This window comes from Cherax quadricarinatus, unplaced genomic scaffold (genome assembly GCF_038502225.1).
Source record: "Cherax quadricarinatus isolate ZL_2023a unplaced genomic scaffold, ASM3850222v1 Contig38, whole genome shotgun sequence".
Lineage (NCBI taxonomy): Eukaryota > Metazoa > Arthropoda > Malacostraca > Decapoda > Parastacidae > Cherax > Cherax quadricarinatus.
This window is the reverse complement of record NW_027195064.1, coordinates 329,730-335,168: the sequence shown is the minus strand read 5'-3', so window position 1 is coordinate 335,168 and position 5,439 is coordinate 329,730.

Below are 5,439 nucleotides of genomic sequence, written 5' to 3'. Positions count from 1 at the left end.
AATTTACCTTAATCTCTCTTCGTAGGACAATCCCCTTAGCTCTGAGACTAGTATTCTTGCAAACTTTTACACTTTCTCTACTTTCTTGACGTGCTTGATCAGGTGTGAATTCCAAACTGGTACTGCATATTTTTTTTTATTTTTTTATTTTATTTATTTTATGTCTTTGCAAACAGTACATTGAGATTTTACATTTACAATAGTGGGTTCCAATGCAAAGAGAGCCTCTATTATGCCTAGGCATTATGGGCCAACTTAACATTATTGGCTTACAGACTACTTAATATTAAGGATTTTTTCATAGTTGTACAGTAGGACAGTAATTATTTCATAGTTGAACAGTAGATTATTAATTATAAGTGAATTAAATTTGTATAAGACAAAGGATATATTCATTTAGTCTAAAATGCTTATTGTGAAAAACAATGGTTAAATTATATTCCTGTCAACAATGGATAAGAGGTTAAAAGTGATTGTTGAAGTTATGATGTGGGAGTACATAGGTGAGTATGTGTGTATTGAATATTTAGCATTTAGTCTAGGGTGATTAAGTGGCTTTTGAGAAGAGTCTTAAATTGATTTTCAGAATGGGTTACTTTAATATATTCTGGTAATGAATTCCATATTTTAGGGCCCTTTATGTGCATAGAGTTTTTACACAGTGTGATATGGACACGAGGTATATCAAAAAGAGATCTGTGTCTTGTGTTGTGGTCATGTGTCCTGTTTAAGTTGATGAGAAGTTTGAGCGGAGGGTTTATATTTGCGTGTATTGTTCTGTGTATGTAGTAGGTACATGAATAAGTATGGATGTTCATAATGGTGAGCATATTCAGACCTTTGAAAATTGGTGGAGTATGCTGGGGGGAGTGGGAATTCATTATCATTTTTACTGCTGCCTTTTGCTGGGTTATGAGGGGTTTTAGGTGATTGGATGTTGTTGATCCCCATGCACAAATTCCATATGTTAGATAAGGGTATATGAGTGAATGGTACAGTGCCAGGGGAGCTGATTGTGGAAAGTAGTGCCTTATCTTTTATAGTATGCCTACAGTCTTGGAGATTTTCTTGGTGATTTGTTGTTTGTGTGTCCGGAACTTAAGGCTACTGTCAAGGTGGATACCTAGGAATTTTCCTTCTGTGAGTCTTGTGACTGATGGTCCATTTATCGTTATGTTAATCGGATCATTTGCAGCTTTGTTTCCAAACTGAATGAAATAGGTTTTATTGGTATTGAGGGTAAGTTTATTAGTCATCATCCAGGCAGATATTTTCTGCAAATCGGCATTGACTGTGTTTGCTAGTATGAGTGTGTTTGGGTGGGAAAAGACATATGTAGTGTCATCTGCAAATAATATGGGTTTGAGTAGCTATGATGCATTCGGTAGATCATTGATGTAGATGAGAAAGAGGAGTGGTCCAAGGACACTTCCTTGTGGGACTCCTACTGTGATTGGTTGGGTGGAAGAGTTTGCATCATTTGCATACACATATTGAGTTCTGTTACTAAGGTATGATTTTAGGTAGTTGAAGGAGTGGCCTCTGATGCCATAGTGCGTTAATTTGGAGTACAGTAGTTCATGGTCGACTGTATCGAAAGTTTTACGTAAATCAGTGAAAATGCCCAGCGGGACTTCTTTCTTTTTGAGTGAGGTGTATATTAGTTCTAGCATGTGTATGAAAGCGTCATTCGTGCTTTTATTATTCCTGAATCCAAATTGACAAGGGTTTAATATGTTGTGTGAGACGAGGTAGTAATAAATCTGTCTATGAATTAATTTTTCAATATGCTTGCTCCATTATGCTTGCTACAGTATGCTTGCTTGCTTGTGTGTGTGTGTGTGTGTGTGTGTGTGTGTGTGTGTGTGTGTGTGTGTGTGTGTGTGTGTGTGTGAGTGTGTGTGTGTGTGTGTGTCTGCTTCCGTGTAAGTCTGCTTGTGTGCATACCTTCTTTGTGAGCGTTTGTATAGGCTTGCAAAGGCACTTGTCAATTGAAATTATGCCTGTTGTGTATAGTGGTGGAGGTGTGTGTGTGTGGCTGCTTGGGTACGGGTCTGTGTGTGTGTGTGTGTGTATGTATGCCTGCTTGTGTGTGTGTGTGTGTGTGTGTGTGTGTGTGTGTGCCTGCTTATGTATGTATGTGTCTGCTTGTGTGTATGCCATGTTTGTGAGGGTTGATTTCAAAGGCACTTGTCGACTCATATTCAGCCTGTTGAGTAATGTGGTGTGTGTGTTTGTTTAAATATTGCTTATATTACATAACATTAATCCAGTTTACAAAATCACTAATTATAATTAATATTAAAAATAAAATTATAATTTGCGACCACTGTCAGCCTCAGAGTTATCTCTGAGTTACCAGACCTTGCCACGTGGAGGCCAGTGGTTCGTCTTTAAGGTCCACCACTCCCTCGCCTTCATCAGGTTCATGTATCCAGGAATCCATCCACGGACCCCCAAATGTCTCCCCTTTCTTACTTCCCTAAGGTCAGCCTTCAGTCCTGTAGAGAGTCTTTCTTGCTGACATTAGTGCCTTCTCCACAAATTTCCCAGGACAACACTGGAGAACAGGAGGGATAGGGGAGACATGAAAATAATAATGGAATGTTGGAAGAAAAATAAAATGACAATTATTTAAAGATCATCCTTAGAGAATACTTAATTACATAAAAACAAAAGAACAGAGGAATGGAGGAATACTGCAGCAGCCCTACTGGCCCATTTCTATTGCTTTTTTTAATATCTTCTACAGAATATGGAACCAGGAGATATATATGGATGCTAATTTTTATTTTCAGAATTTCAAATTAGATATCAGTTTGTGTATTACTTCAAGGTTTTTCATATCCCGTGATTTATAGTTGAGATTAAGATCAAAATCTTCAATAAGCCTTCTAGACCTTCCTAGATCAATCAAGCGACACTGTAATTGGGCAGTATTTCTAGTTTGCACAATGATGTTACCTGTGTGTACATCTAAATGAGCGAAACCTGAGTCGTGGAAGTTGGTGAGTGCGGCAGCAACTGCACCATAGGCCTTTAAACCCTCTTCACGTGTACAGGTTTCTAAAAACTGATCTAGTGTTATGCCTTGTATGTATTCCATAACAATTGCTTGAGGTTCACTGTCAGTGATGCCGTATAGTCTTGGGGCGCCACCGGCGCCGTCTGCTTCATGAAGTAGCTGAGAAATATTTTGACTGCAACTGGAATGGTGGAGCCATCCTCTCCCTGCAGCAATCCTTTTCGTGTCTTACCATAGAGACCTTCACCAAGGTCTCCAGTTATAGTAATCCTGTCCCATGGTACTACAGGCAAGTTGATTGGCTGATCCATGGGAAGATCCATTTTTAAACAGGGAACAAAAATTTCGTCTATATCAGTTAAGCTGCTGCTGGTCGAAGTGCTGCTGTTTTTACTGGTCCTGCCGCTGCTGCTGGCCGAGATGTTGCTGTTGTCAGTTTTAGCAAGTTTTACTTTAGCACAGAGGTCCAAGTTATCGTCCAAGTAAGACTGGGAATGGCATCTCTTCAGTCCACGGCCTGTGCTCACCTTCACTCTGAATGTATCCATTATGCTTTATTCACCAAATAAATATATAGCCCAACTAGTCAGACTACGATATGACTTCTCACGAATAGATAAATACAGTTAATTTATACTGCTTGACTCGTGAGATATAAACATATAGCCCAGCTAGACAGGCCTTGACCTCTTGCTCATATATATTTAGAGAAAATATAGTTACTTTGGAATATAAATATACTCTCCTATAAATATGTACATTTGACTATACTATGAGATGAGGAAACGAAACCCCAATATGTGTACTCACCTATATGCAGTTAAAGGAGTTGAGTCTCAGCTCTTTGCTAGCCATTTTTCCAGGTTTAGTGTGGTAGTGTTACAGGCTTAGTGTGAGTTGCAGGCATATTGTGGTTGTGTTGCATATCTAGTGTGGTTGAGCTGAAGTTGTAGTCTTTTTGTGTTGCTTATGTAGCATGGATGTGTTGCAGGTGTAGTGGTATAGTGTGGTGGCCTTGCAGGTGTGTGGTTATGTTGCAGGGGTATTGTGGTTTCAGGTGTAGTTTAGTAGTATTGCATATGTAGCATGGTTGTGTTGCAGGTGTTGTGTGGTTGTGTTGTAGGGTAGTGAGGCGCACAGTAGTTATGTGAAGTGCATAGTAGTGATGTAATGTATAGAGTTGTGATGTAAGGCATATACTGTTGATGTGACATACAGAATGGGGACGTGATGAACATTAATGTGAGGTAAAGAGTAATGATGTGAGGTACCTAGTAGGTATGTAAAGTTCACAGTAGTGACATGAGGTATTTAGTAATGATGTGAAGTGCACATTAGTGATGTGAGGTACACAGTAGAAATGTGAGATACAAAATGGTGATATAAGACACATAGTATTGATGTGTGATACAAAATATACAAGGTGCACAGTAGTAATGTGAGATACATAATAGTGATGTGAGGTACGTAGTAGTAGTGATGGGAGGTACATAACAGTTATGTGAGGTTCATCGTAGTGATATCAGGTGCACATTAATGATGTGAGGTACAAAATAGTTATGTTAGGTACACAAGTAGTGATGTTAAGTAGAGAATAGTGATGTGTGGTACAGAGTAGTAATGTGAGATACACAGTAGCGCTGTGAGGTACAGAGTAGTGATGTGTGGTGCAAATTTAGTTATGTTCAGTACATAGTGATGTACAGGGTAGTTATGTGAGGTATATTGTAGTGATTTGAGAAGGATAGAAGTGATGTGAGGTGCTTCATAGTGATGTGAGGTACATAGTAGTGATGTGAGATACATTGTAGTGATGTTAGGTACAAAATAGTAAAATAGGACTGGTGTGAGGTGGGTAATAGTAATATGAGATATATAGTGTATTATATTATGTGTGCATTGTATGTATTATATATGAATTGTATGTATTATAGTGTAGTTTGGTGTAGTGTAGTTTGATGTAGTGTAGTTGGGTTTAGTGTAATTTGAAGTGTAGTTTAGTGAGTTTTGCTGTGTAATATAGTGTAGTTTGGTGTAGAGAAGTATAGCTTGGTGTGTTGTAGTGCAGTTTAGTGTAGTGTCGTGTAGCTTGGTCAATTATAATGTAGTTTGGTGAATTGAAGAGTAATTTTGTGTATGGTTTGGTGAAGAGACAGTTTGGGTGGTGTGGTGGAGTGTAGTTAGTCGTAATATAGTTTCGTGTAGTGTAGTTTGGAGGGTGTAGTGATGTTTCATGTACTGTAGTTTTGTGTAGTATAGTGTAGTTTGGAATAGTGTAGTTTAGTGTAATGTAGTTTGATGTGATGTAGTTTGGTGTAAAGTAGTTTGGAGTTTGGTGTAGTGTAGTGAAGTTTGGTGTTGATTAGTTTGGAGAAGTGTGGTGTTCTTTGGTGTAGTGTAGTTTGGTGAAGTGA